Consider the following 15,220-nt stretch of genomic DNA (forward strand, 5'->3'; position numbering starts at 1 on the left):
AAGGGATGATTTGGTCATTCAAAAAAAAAAGGGAGTTTTTTTTTCGTCCCTTATGTCTATGTGTAAACAATGACTATGAAAAGTGTTTTCAGGATTAAAGTCTTATTTTTCATTAAATTTTTCATCTTATATTTGTCACAGGTCAACCTCTAAATGGTTAACCCTTGATTTTGTACAGTAAAAAAAAAAAAAAAAACGTTTGTAATAAACACCTTCTAGTTTCATTATCTCAGTGAATTATGTTTCTTTTAGGCATAGCTACCATAGTAATGTTTTTTTAATGTCGCTTTCGATGACAATACAATTTATTAACATCCTTTATCTGCTTCAGTGTTAATTATTAAAATGAAATTTAGAGATGCAAAAAGATGTGGGACCCATTACAGATTCAGAGAGATTTTGAAACATCATTTCATTCAGAGAATTCTAAATAGAGAGGTTATCTGGTTATTTTCTGTTATTTATATAATGTAATAGAAGAATAGAGGAGGCTGCATTTCTATCAAAAGTATGAGTCAGATGTCGATACAGCAGGGTGGAAATGCTCCGATGTATCTGTGTCTGAGTGTAGAAATGATGTGCCTCAAAATCCCCTTTTATGTGCTCCGTCGGATCACAATTTAAGTTCCCGTAAAAGGGGGAGGGTGAGAAAAAGGAGTGACATGAAGATATCTGACTGAACGGGCTAGCTGATGTCAGCTCAGTGGATTAATTCTGGGGAGAATAAGAATGTGGTCAAATCGCTAAGGGATTGTAATTAAAAGCGCAATGGAGGACGTGTCTGTGGCACAGTGTGGTATAAAACCTGACTTTTCTGATTCAGTGGAAGCCTTTAAGCCCTGGGTGAAAGTATGGCATCTAATAGACCACTGCCTTTTGTGGTGGCATGTGTCCAAACATTGCTTTTTTTTCCACAAACAGGCTCAGAGCAAACAGCTGCTCTACATGCTTTAAACTAAAATCAATCACAACATCTCCCACAGCACATTTGACTTGCACAGAGCGAGGCAGAGTCTCATTTCACTTTTCCCTTCTGCCAGTGTTTACGTTATTATTTGAGATTTCAGACCTTTTCCTAGTGTCTGTTTTGCTTGGAAAGGAAGGCGGTTGTACCTGCAGGCTTGACTTAATCTTCCGATGAGCTTGAGATTCAATTTATTTCAGCTGAAATTACTTCAGTCCTTTTGCCACAGAACATTAGGGCTGCAAATGAATATCCTTGGGGTACATTCTATGGGGTCCATCTGTAAACTGCTATCAGACAGATAGAGAATCGTTTGAGAAAAAATGTGCAGCTGTGGCCAGTTGTGCCTCAACAAATACTATTGTGGACACTTTAGAAGAAGATTCAATGATTTAACATTTTTGTAGAGGCCATTACAGATTAACAAACCTTTGAAGACCAGTCCAACTTAGGCCTGAACACGACTGCTGTTTACACTCATACTGTATAACCTTCTGACAGAATGAAATGGTTAGCCTTGGGCTTGTAAAAGCTCAAGAGGAAATAGCAGAAAATGAAAGATTTGCATTGACTCATTTGACCTCATACACACAAAGTAAAATGTGGTACTGTGCCTTATGACCATTTTGGCAATAGTAAATCAATTATTGCATCAAGAAACAGAAGTGCAATGATTATAGGAAAAGTACTGTGTGTCAAGGGGCAGTACACTTGGCTGGGTATAAATTGTGCCTCATTTGCTCAGTATCTCTGTGGTTTGCAAAGAAAACCGACTGGGATGTTATGATTGAAAAACGTAAAATGCATAAAAAATTATGCGTATTGCAATCTCCATGTATTCACTTTAGCTCCTGTTCATATATGCAGAAACCTCACAACATTCCTTCATATCCCCACAGACGCTTTTGTTTTTCTATTTCATTGCCCAAATGAAACATTTGAAAGATAAGCCACAAAGAATTTCATCAAAAGAAACATACCGAGGATCTGAAAGTCAACAAACACCTTAGACTTCCAACCCAGAATCCTTATTTGAAGCTGGCAAAAACTTGCATGCGCTTAAGGATAAAAAGACCTCATGGTTTAAGTGAGAGTGGTTTAAGGCTGTTACACCAGAAAGTGTTTTCCTGCATATCTTCAGTTTCCAGCTGTTACCAAAGTCTTTTGGTCCACTGGTAGACTTGTGGTGCAGGAAAACATGTACTTTTGCCATTTGAAATGTTGTTTTCATGACATTTAAAGAGATAAAATGAAACATTTACTCACTTTGTTCCAAACCTGTATGATTGCTTTAGTCTGTGGAACACAAAAGAAGATATTTAGAAAAACAATATTTCTTTCTTTCTTTCTTTCTTTCTTTCTTTCTTCAAAGAGGCAGTGCCCATTCAACCATTGGTCCCCATTGACTCTCATTGTATGGGCAGAATTGTGTTTTTTTTTTTTTGCAGCGCATTGCACTCACTCGGTCACCGTACGAAACAGCTTTTACATTCTTCAAAATATTTTTCCCCACAGGAAAAACCATCATGTATGTTTGAAACAACAAGACGGTGAATAAATGATGACAGACTTTTCTTTTTGTGGTGATCTGATAATCTGCTGGTTTTTTTTTCCTGAAATATTTCTGTGATGTACAATTCATAAATTATTTGTTTCCATTTCGATAAACAGCAACCTTATACTCATACTGCTCTGTTTAGATTTTGATCCTGATACCTTGTATGAACAGGCATACATTTACTTGTATGAAAAATGTTCATTAAAATGAAAAGAATATTCACTCTTCATTCACATGCATTTGGGAGAATGTGCTATATATACTATAACAGAATAAATAAAATTATTTTACAACTTTTGTGTGAAATTAACAGAGAGTAGGCCTCTCAGAATTCCTGAGTGAAATAATATGACAGTTCACATCAGACTAATACTGTAGGTGTTTAACCAACTCCTGTTCCTCATTTGCTCCCTAAAATCATCCATATTCATGACATGGCTAAAGATACCATCTCTGCAACTTAACTTGCCCCCTGCTCAGCAGAGGCTCCCAGCAGAAGAGGTGGTATGAGGTGGAATTTGACACGGGTCACCCTACAGGTGAACCTGCAGTGGTAGGTGCTTTTCTAGCGAGAATTTTTCTTCAAAACAGATCTGCTGGTGGGGCTGATTAGAGGTTGGTTTCTGTGGATGAGGTGATGGGCATTGCCAATTCAAAGGCAAGTTTCTGTCAGATATATTTGAGTGCTGCCACATGGGAATGAGCCCTGTGCTTCCACTGTGTTCATGCAGACCTGCTCCTTTAACTATCGACAAAGGACCCCAGGTGTGCTTAAATAATGGCCTTTGAATCTATCATTTTTCATTAGGTCCACTGAAATAAATACATGTACATACTGTTCTTGAAATAAAAGTGAAAATTTAGGCCCAGCACATTTTGGGGGACAGCTCATGGTGCTGGGAAATATTCTTCATCAGAAGTTCCAACTGTTTTCTCATTTGTGCTGGTTACTTGTGCCATGATGCTCTAAGAGCTGAGTCATTCATACTGTAGGCTATTTGTTTTTGCAACCCTTTCAGTAAACTTTTGGTCATTTTCAAATGTTCAGAAATTCTCAGTTAGTTTTCATCTGAAGTGTTATGCAGTATACTTTTGTCATTCTATTGTACATTTTGTCCCTTTAATCTGCCATAGCAATAACCTCACTGGTCCAGATGGTTAAACACTTAAAAATGTACACTACAGTTAATTTCACATCTTAATTTCACATTAGCTGAGCGGAATCTTGATGATTATTGACTTTGCATTTAGCATTTTATGCATAGTTAAATTAGCCTGTTCTGATCAGAGAACAGCTAATCATTGTACTTAATAATCTAGGCATATCAACGCATACAGTGCCATCTGTATTTCATAATAATAATAATAATAAACTCAATCTAAAACTTTTGAGATTTTCCTATGGGGGTTTATAATGGAGGTTTTTCAATTGATGAGTAAAATAAAGCCAGTGGTAAACATAACTTGATGATACTTTTACGTTTTGTTCTAAAACATAACACACATCCATACCCAAAACAGAAATTTTGAAGCAGTTTATGTTTATTTTTAAAAACGTATGTTTCTAATTAGTAACTAGATAAGAACATTTGGGCTGTGAGTGTGTGTGCAGTTTACACTGTAGAACAAAACGTAAAAGTATTGTCAAGTTAGGTTATGTACCACCTATTTTAGTTATTTTACTAATAAATGAAAAACCCATTATAAAACCCCATAGGAAAATCTCGAAGGAACCTGCATCAAATTACACTTCCGGGTTCTGATGTCATATTTCCCCCACTCTACAGAACAATTGTATTTGAGGTAGGGGTGAACGATGGAATTTACCACTGATTCGATAACTGGCTTTACTGATTGCGTAATTAATCATCGGCCGAAATATATATATCGTGCACCCATGTAATTTGAGGTATATTTTGCCAGACAACATCCAGAAAAGCACAAGTAAAAATGCAAAAAAGAAAAATGTATGGGCTACAGAATGAGTTGACTACCATACTTGTCAAGTTACGGAGCAAGAAATTAGATGGAACTGAATCATCCAGCTTTCTAAACTCTGTGAGCTTAGTCCACAGTTTGATTGAACAAAAAAGTATACAATGCAAAGAGTGAATGTGTAGAACAAAATGTTTTAATATAATTATGGGTCTTTTAAATCCCTGTCTCTTTAACTTTTAAATGCCTGTCTCTTTCAAAGTTAATGCTCTGACTGCTACATTAACTCTAAGCACTAATGAAAGGAATTACACTTAAATGCCAATTCATACCCACTGAGCTTTATCAAGCCAAAACACAAATGAAGTCTCTTTGGTTTTATCAACCTATTTAAAAAGTTAGCTTTACCCATATATTGCAGAAGGCCATTACCATTAGGCCATTATATAAATATATATATATAGTAACTAGATATATATATATATATATATATATTATTACAATTATAATATTGTTGCTTTTGTTAAAATAATCAATAGATGGTCACAAGATAAATATTCCAACCCCCCCCCCCCACACACACACACACCCCAGTAGTCTGTTTTATTCCGACAATTATGAGCATTTTTGCATTTAGATTCAGAAGAACTTTGCCTGTTGAATATTAAAAACAAATGAACAAACAAAAATATCTGGATCTCCATGTCTGCCATGCAAATCACTGCAAATCTGCTCATCTCCAGACTGGATCTCTTCTCTCCACTTTCTCTAATTGCAGATTAAATTATTAGATCTGTCAGCATTAATATTTTTATACTTAGACCAGACATGATATGAAATGACACAAAGTATCTTTTCCATGTAGTTTTTGTCCTAAACACCCGCCACAGCGACAAGTGACAATAAGCAACACGTAATTCTATTTTAGAAATGGTTTTTATTTTCTGCAACATCGCTGCAGGAAAAAAACATACAAAAAAAGCAATAATAGAAATGACATTAAAACCGTGAACTCACAGCAAACCAACTTCCATAACAAAGATGGTATCACTCACTCACTCACTCACTCAAAACTGTTCAGCCCATTCACATTTGAATCATCTATTTTCAGTGTCCACTTTTCTTTTCTTCACACTTGCCATGTTTTTGCTGTTACATAATTTCTACACTGGACGCGACAAAGCATTGCCAATCATTTGAACTTTGTGGCAGCACGTGAAAGAAAGAGTCAGCAATTTTCTGTTTGGGGATTTGCCGCGCTGCGTCGCATCCAGTGTAGACAGCATTACTGATTATAATAAGTTATATTGTATTTTGTTGCATAGTGTTGCACTGTGCCGCTCACGTTCGGTATAGACACAAAAGTTAATGTTGTTTTCTGATGCTGCATTTGAATTTTCATGCCACATTATTAGAAATTAACACGGGCCAAACATTTTTAGACCGGCAGTCATGTTCAACTTTATTTATTTCTGTCTGGCAAATGAAAGTTTATCAATATGAAGAAAAAAAAGCCTTCCCAACGTGTTTTGTTGACACATTCACACCTGTCTTGTTTGGGTTGATTGAATCGAATTCAAGTTCATTTCCCCTCTTGGTGCGGATCTTTTGGAAAGGTATAAATAAAGCAATCGCACTCAGGTGCAGATGAAACAACCGCACCGAGACCCAGCTGAACAGGTGTTCTTGGTCCACTTCCAAATTAACTCATTGAATTCATGTTCAGAAACAGGCAGCCTACACATGTAGTGCTGCTTTTTGAGTTTCAATAAATTTTTTTTAAACCACAGTGCTTAAAAATGCATGTAAAGGATGTGTTTTCATGATCACGGCACACAGCAACATGACGTGAGCATGCTTAATAGGCTTGACGCAAAAGTTGCTATGTATATGTTGGGGGGGAAATAGTAAGGAGATATTTGAATTATTTATTAATAAATTAATGTTTTTAATGTAAATTAATGAGTTAGTGTCGCAAAGATGAAATTTTGACTCATATTTCATCATTGGACGCACCTTTAGAAAGAAATGCATCTTTGATTACATAATGAAAGTGTTTTTGTTTTGCATTCAAATTATTTCATTTTGTAGTCATTTAAAGCTATATATAGATATATTCATCATGTCTGTAAGGAAAACATTTGCTGATTTTCTGTTCATTTTTGTGAAGCACCCCTGCTCAAGACCGATCATGTTTGTTTTCTTTTTTTTTACAAAAGCACAACAATTTGTTGATATTGTGAGTGCACACAAATAAAATAGACCATTTACAGTTCCAAATGATGTATTATTCTTACCATTATGAGCAATAATGATGGCAAATTTAATTTGTTTCCACTGATGTCCTGAAGCGTGATTCAACTTCCACTCTACACACAAACGATTGGATATGTGCTTAGTAGCACACATAGGTTAAACATTTAAACATTGTGATATGCTTTAAGTATTTTATATCTATAGATGTTATTTTTGGCAAGTCATAATTACAACATCATATGACATTGCCTCATATGATGCTCATAAGTTTCTTCATATTGCATTAGCTGATAACACCAAATCAGTAAAATAATAAAAATTGCCCTACGAAAATCTCCATGATTAGCTGTTTTTGCACTTTCTGTTTTCCCTGCTTGAGAATTTCTGTCTAATAAATGGATGACCTTAGCACACAGGTAGTTACTCATCCTTGAAAACCATTAACCAATTTATGTGCAAAAGAAAATTTAACACAATTTAAATGCATATTCACTTTCAACAGAGATATGCATGGTTTGTGCAGACCACAGTGTGTTTTGTAGTGTGAATTTTTGGCTTATTATTGCAATACATTTGTGTTTGGATATTTGTGCCACTTTGTTGGATCACCACTTGCATTTACGGTTTATTTTTCTTCATTGCATGCAGGAAAAGAGTTGTGGATTTATATAGGCTATGTCTTTGGGTTGTTTTTTCCCTTTAATTTTTTTTTCTATGCCATCTTTCTGAACAATTGTTATTGGACTGACCTTAATCATATTCTTGTTAAACTGAGCTGAACTCTGATATTCTGGGGCTGCTGAATAAGAGTCTGTCTGTATGTTTTTTTTCAGAGAGAAACAAGAAATCAAGGCCAGAAACAATGATCTGGGAGTTTCAGAAACTCTCGATAGTCGTCAGGACATTGACATTGGGTTACTGTCAAAGACTTTGTCAAGGCCATCATGAAGGACTTTACAGCTCCAATGTCCCAGTGACATAGAAAGTGTGTTGAGTTCAGGCATGCTTTACGTTATTTTCTCTCCATAACAAAATCTAAAGCAGCTTACAAAATATGAAGTATTCCCAATTGCAGTAAACTTAAAAAAAAAATAACATTTAAAAAAAAATCCACATAGATAATAGTTAACTTAATAGTAACATGAACCTGCATATCATTAGCTTTCTTGTCCTTAAGTTATCCAGTAAAAAATATTAAACTGTGTCATAACTCAGATTTGAATTACACTTGATTGACTCCCTTGATTACGCACTTTTTTGAGACCCTTTGAACTTTGAAACAACTTTTGAGATACAGTTCCATTTGACTTATATCACAACGTGAAAACATGACATCTATTGTGATTAACAGCACAATGTGAGCAGTGTTTCCTGTTAAGATGTCTGTGTTATTGTAAGATTGCAGGTATTTTATTAGAGACTTGTTTGAGTTAAGATATCATCAGGGTTTCTCTCTAAAGCCTCTTTCACACATAGATTCTGGAAAATATGCAGATAATGTGTCAAGTGATTTGTCCTGGGATTGTTTGATTTTTGGTTCATGTGACATGTAATGTGGAGCGTACCATTCCACTAAGCTGGTGAACGATCTCAGCTTCAGTGCAGATAGTGAGGAACTCCTTGATCTCTGCTTCATTACAGTTTGCATATTGCATATAATATTTTCATATTTGTTCATTGTGAACATTGATCTGCCTTTAAAACACCCAGTAAAAGAGTCACTTGATAACATGCATCATCACTACGAGACGTCCTTTACAGCATTGGTCCTGGCTTTTGTTCACACAGGGATCGTTCCGGGACTGATCCCGGCAATGTTACTAGGCCCCCATTCTGGGACCATTCACGGGAACAATCCCAGGACATGTTAGCGTTCACACAGAAGGTACTCCTGGTTTTCACACAATGGTAGCAAACACTTGCAAGCTGTTGATGATCATACCTGACATACAATAAGACTGACTACCTCTTTTTAAATTTATTTATTTTACCTCATGCATACCTCAAGTCAATTCATATAAAGATACTTATAAATATGGGAGTGCTGAAGTTATATTTATTTTCCTTCAGACGGTTGCTCTCGCAATGTGCCTTGTAATGAGACCGCTAACCCACAGGCCAAAGAGTCACAGTACTCCCAAGTTTTAGGGTCATATAATGTAGGTTTCTTCAGTCGATTCAAGGCAAATTTAATGGGCCAGACATTGATAGAATAGCCTGAGGTCTGACTATGCCTTTAAAGACGAAAATACAAGAGGGGACAATGTATTGTATTTTTATACTTCTAAAGCATCACTATAAATGATTGTGTCTTGCAAAAGGGAGTGGTATGCACACTAGCCCAACCGAATCAATAGTCATTTCCTCCATATTACACACTCTGCTTCTCTCTCCGATTCAAATAACTCGCAGTAACTGGGAGTTATAGATTTCTGCCCCATGGATTCATCCAGCATTGATGAGTTTGGTTGTTGGCTCATTACCGCTGTCAAAGAATAATGTTTGCAAATGGCTTTCTCAGCTCTGTTTCTTAAAAAAAGAAGAAGAAAAAAACATACGCTGGGTAATCTGTTTCCCTGAGACTTTTTGCAACCCAGTTCATGTCATTTCACATTTGTTGATGTGAAATGATGGTGAAGCATACTTGTTAGACACCTGCTCTCCAAACTTCCTAACAGTAGGCGTACAATTCCGTCTGAATTTCAAAGGAATCTTCTAGGTTGACTACTAGTTAAGTGTAATTGACAACACTTGTGGCATAATGTTGATTACCCAAATTAATTTTAACTTGTCCCAACTGTGATGACACTCTAACTTAATTATTTACCAGTTATTTAGAAGGTGGGACTTATTCCACCATATTTAGTCTTTCTCCTATTCAAAGTACTATGAGTGCACCTTCGTGATTTTAGTGGGAAGAATAATAACTTTTTCTGTGTAAAGTTATATCAAATTTTACAACTTTGTTACAATGAAAATATAACCCCTAAATCCTTAAAATGCCTATTTTTATCCTTAAAATCCTGCTTATTTGCTTTGCACAGATGACCTCAGTAAAGCTGCAGATTACAGTATATTGACTTTGCACTGAAAATAAAAACACAATGGAAATTTTTTAAATAGTTAGATATTCAACATGCATCCACAGAGACAAAACAGAAGGGCTGTTCTTACCAAAAAAAGAAAAGAAATAAGCTATTTTTCCTCCAGAAAATATATTAAGATATACAATTCAGAGGAAACCAATATAAATCAGGGGGTGATCTTCTGTTACCTAAAAGCAAATGACAGAAATAATTAAACAAATTAATTTTGGTGATAATTAAACAATTCAGTGTAGCATTTACAGAAAATATAAGTAGATTTACTTAATAGTCCCAAATAAATGATCAGAGCATATTCATAGCAAATGGAAGACTGACATGTGCATGTTTCAGTGTAAGATGGTCATTTTTTTCTTCCAGTTCAAGTTTTCATGGTGGTCCTGCATTTTCGCTGCTAAACTGTTAATACTGTTTTTTTCTTCTCCTCTCAGTCTGTTAACAGCTCTGTATTGATCCGTTCCTTTAATCTGTTCTGAGAAACAGCAAACACAAGAAGTTTAAGAAGACTATGACCACAACGCACATCTACAGAGTGATGAGGGATGTACACTGCATCTATTTCCACAAGGCCAAAAATCAAGGAGTGGATTCAGTTGCTTTTTCTGACCGACCAAATCTTAAACAAATAATCAAGCTATCAGTTGCAGTATGCAGGCTGTAGTTTATATGAAATACAAACAGAAAGGTTCATAAACGGGATCACAGTGCATTCTGGAAGCAACAACAAGCACCTGTTGAGATTATTAAATCAGCACTTGTTTATTTGATTTTACAGTCTCAGTGAATAATGCAAATGAAAGAACTAAATGACAAAAGTCAATGGGCACCAAAATTATTTTCACTTTTGGCTTACATGTCTTTAAATGTTGATATAATGTCTCCACATTTATGCTATGGATAGATTTAACCTACAATTTCAAATCTACAATTGATCCCTAAGCTGTTTAAATGTATAGTCCAATACTAAGAGTCAATCGACCCCATTACAGGATCAGTTGTAGTGTCATTTGGAAAACTTGGACATAAGTTTATATTTTGTATGCAGTTATTTTGTTAATTAAAATTACTTTTATATCAACACAGTCCTCCAGCTCCACCCACTTTTAATTGTATTTACATTAAAAATGGTAAAACACAAAATTTATTATTTTAAAACAAAACAATTTGAGGAAAAAAATGAATGTGTGAACTTCAAAGATTCTATAAACTAATAATTAAAAAATAAATAAAGAAGTTTCTGGTCTAGTAAGTACATGTGTAAAGTAGCAATTCAACTTGCCATTGTGCTTCTATTTTTTAAGCTTTGAGTAAATATTATATCAAATTAAACAAGAAAACCTACTGTTTCAAATTCTACCAGTTCAGTCATTTAACATGCATAAACCTTTTACTCATTGTATCTGCGGATCATGTTGCAGGCAACAGGCTTTAGCTTGTTTCCAGCTAACCCAAAAACCTGTAGCCTGTCCTGGAGAGGCACACAAAAATAAAAACTTTCATTCTCACCTTCTGCTCATGTTGACCACAAATTTCAAACGAATCAATTGAAGTCAATCGATTCACACTGACAAGTACTTCAGGCACAAAGCTCAGGTGCTGCTTCACACCACATGTAGGAGAAACCAGAAGCTCAGCTGCTAAATTTGGGACCTTAAATGTCAGCTCAAATGATGTGTCTGCTGTTCCACTCCACTGTGAGTTTTAGAGGTTGAGAGCAGACGAGAAAATGAAGGGCCGTTGGCAGGAACAGAGCCCTTAACTATCATTCAGACGGATGTGAATGACCTGCCTTGAGAAGCCAGGGCACAGTAACACCCCAATACTAAAGCTCAAATCAGTCAGAGCCTTGTCTAAATTTACTGAGGGCCAGATGAGATTGTTCCACCTACTTTTGATGTTTGAAGACATGGAGTTTTAGAAACATGACATGTCATCATTTGAAATGTTATTTGTGATGTTACTTAAACAATTTTGCATGGTTTGAGAATTCAAGGTGTCTCAAATTCGAGACCATGCAGCTGAAGTGCCATAAATAGACATTTTATTTTGCAATTAAAGTGCCTGTCCAATTCAAGCGGTTTTCTTTGTGTAGGACTTGAGTGACAAAGTAAGATATTTTCAACTTCCACAATTTGTAAGTAAAGATTTTTCCTTGAGTAGAATATTTTGTAAATCCTGTGCAGAAGCCATATTCATTTAATAATTGTTTAACCTATTGTAATTTTTACGGGATCTGAGTCTAGGTGTGCTTCACACTTTGTGAGCATAAGAACTTAGCAGTACCATTGAGGGTAAAGAAATATTGCTAATTTCAGTTCAGTAGTTCAAGCAGCAGCATTTGTGTCAATGTTAGCACAAAAAAAAAAACACATTTGACTCCCATGGTTCCTTAGAGCTGCGATTTGTAACTTTATTTGGTTAAAAGTTAACAATAATCAATTATTGTGCAAGTACATAAAACATCAGAGTTCAGATCTGTCGTCTTACCTTACCCCGATTTGCAGTGTTAAGGTTATAATAACAATTTATAATTTGAGCTGTCAGGTTCGATTTCGCAGGAAATGTCAGTTTGACATCTATTGTCTTTTTGTAGTTACATTATGTCCATAAACAAAAAGAAAGACCTGGTTACTAGATGCTGTGTTTGGGTGGAGTGTTTGTATCGTGTGCTTACAACAGTTAAGAATTCAAAATTGTCATCTAGACGGCTGCTTTTAATCTATAGAGTTCTAAACAGCAATAATTGTTGACAATGACACCTGGGGAATAACCTGTTGCCAAGACTAAGAAACCTTGAACTGTGCAAAGCCTGTATAGTGTAAAAGAGAAAGCGACATAGACTGTGCTAAAACAAGAGTGAATATCGGCACAGCTTTTGAGAAATTGGCGACAACTCAGAGAGCTGAAGGGTTAAAAGACTGAGGCTGAAGACTTTTTTTTTTTTAGACTATTCAGTGGCTCAGTTCATAGCTAGCTATCATTAGAGCACATGCTTGGTTGATTTAGACAGGTATCGAGGTTCCTTTGTTGTTTTTTCTCATTTTGTCGTAAATTGCGCTTATTTTCTGCTTGCTCTTAAAAGACCGCAGTTCTTCTGTGATCCCTGTGATCTGAACTGACTGAGCTAATCATTAGATCTCAACTTCAGTAACATGATTTATTTTAAAACACTGACGTTTTCATTTAGTCAGAACAAAAGTGGTAGAAATGTTCCTTACCTGTGCAGTAGGATGTTCAGTACAGATCTGCTTTGATGTGATCACAGATTCATCCGCACAGCGGTGCATTGCCGGAGAATTTTGTAGAAGCCAACTGAGCTTAACTTGCTGTGTTCCTTCAGTTTCACACAAAACACTTAAGTATGGAAAAACTAATCTTGATTATAAACATGCAGTATATGCCTCTGGTTTAGCTTAAAGGGATAGTTCAGTTGCTGTTAATTTATTCACCCTCAAGCCAACCAATATGTAGGTGACTTTTTTTTTTTCAGTAGAACAGTAAAGATGTTTAGGTGAAACTGTTCTCCTTGGCAATTCAATCGATACAAGTCTATGGCTGCCTATAGCTTTCTGAGCATCAAAAAAAAAAAGACCAAATCAAAACCTTGTGCTCCTGATGATCAATGAGGTCTTATGAAGCAAAACAGTCAGTCTGTGTAAGAAAATGTATATTATATGCAACATTATTACAAGAAAGCAGGTGACTCTTTGTTTTCGATGGAGGATGCGTTTGAGAACTGAGAGAGATGGAGAAGGCATCGGCACAGCCACAAGCCTCGGTGAGTATGTTTTATTTTTCAATCTTTTGGTTCTTTACCTGTGCACATCCTGAATGCTGGAACCAATTTGCAAGGATCTACTTCAATAAATCTCCTATTAACGATAAAAAAGATGTACATTTGTACTCCCTTTACCTTTCTGCATCACAATGCATTCATTCAGTACATCAGCAGCATCTTCAGTTTGGCTACAATATCCCCAACGTCTTATATGCTGCCAGAGCGAATATACTTGAAATTTGACTTCATTTTTAATGAATCCCTACGCTCCTCTTGCAAAAGACTCTTCTGTTTCCAGCCTCAGCAACTTACAAACGATGGAAGGAGATAAAGTACAGCTGTGCTGCTTCTGTACTTTGTGCAACAAACTATTTTTGGTCTCAAATAAATAATCTTTAAGGAAAATAGTTTGTAGTTTTTTTCTGTAAGAATTACATTTGGTCACACTTTATTTTAAGGTAAAGTTCTCACTATTAATTAGCTATGACTTTTGCCTCAGTAGACTCCTAATTTGTTGCTTATTAATAGTAAGGTAGGTGTTTAGTTTAGGTATTGGGTAGGATTAGGGATGTAGAATAATGGTCATGCAGAATGTGTGCTTTATAAGTGCTAATAAACAGCAAGTATGTTAATAATATGCATGGTAATAAACAACTAGTTAATAGTGAGAAATAGTCTATATACTGAAGTGTTACCTTACTTTTTTCCCAATGTACAGTCATGTACAATAACAAAACAAAACTGTATAGCAAAAATTATACTTTGTACAGCACCAACATCATAAAATAAAATCATATTAACAAAATATGACAGTAAATGTTTTAAAATATATCTATACATTTATAGCAAAAAGTCTTCGCTGACTTTTCTCATACTGTGTTTATTTGAACATTTGGTATTATAAGGTGTCATTCAGTCATGAAATATTTGAATTCAAGTATACAGCACCCACTGGAGTGGAACATTTCCCACCATTTCCTTACCATACTTTGGTGCTTCATGCGCATATACCTTCCTTATACCTTCCTTATAGCCATGCAAAGCACACTGCTGCAAATAAGAGCACAAACCAAACGTGAAAGGGTGAGAGAATGAGAAATACACCAAAAATGTCCTGTATTAGGGCGATCTCACATCACTGATGGATAAGGCATTAATTTAAAAGTCATTTTGAAGTCTCCATCATGCACAATGGGGCTTTGCGGTGCTTTGCAGCTTGTTATTAATTCTGAACATAGGCTCAGGCACATTCATCTTCAGGTGCGGAAAGGGAGGGCCACTCATTTATACACGGGAAGGAGTTGAGCATAGTCTCCACTGGGAAATGAAACTCCTACCTGCCCTGATGTCATCATTCACCATAATAGCTCAGAAAAGGGGTCATTATTAATTAGAGACGACCTTTCATCTTGATTCTCTGCATGATGTATAGCGTGAATGTAGACAGTTAATGCTTAGCAAGAGCTTTTTTGATATTAGGGTTATCTTTTTTTCATTTTTTTTTTCATTAGATATGAAATACAACCTTTTTTTGGTATGTACTGAGGCATGAGAGAGAAAATGCTTAGTAATTGCTGATAAATGATTTAGAGACTGACCTGACATCTAAACGCCACTATCATCTC

Source organism: Carassius auratus, chromosome 45, assembly GCF_003368295.1.
Source record: "Carassius auratus strain Wakin chromosome 45, ASM336829v1, whole genome shotgun sequence".
Lineage (NCBI taxonomy): Eukaryota > Metazoa > Chordata > Actinopteri > Cypriniformes > Cyprinidae > Carassius > Carassius auratus.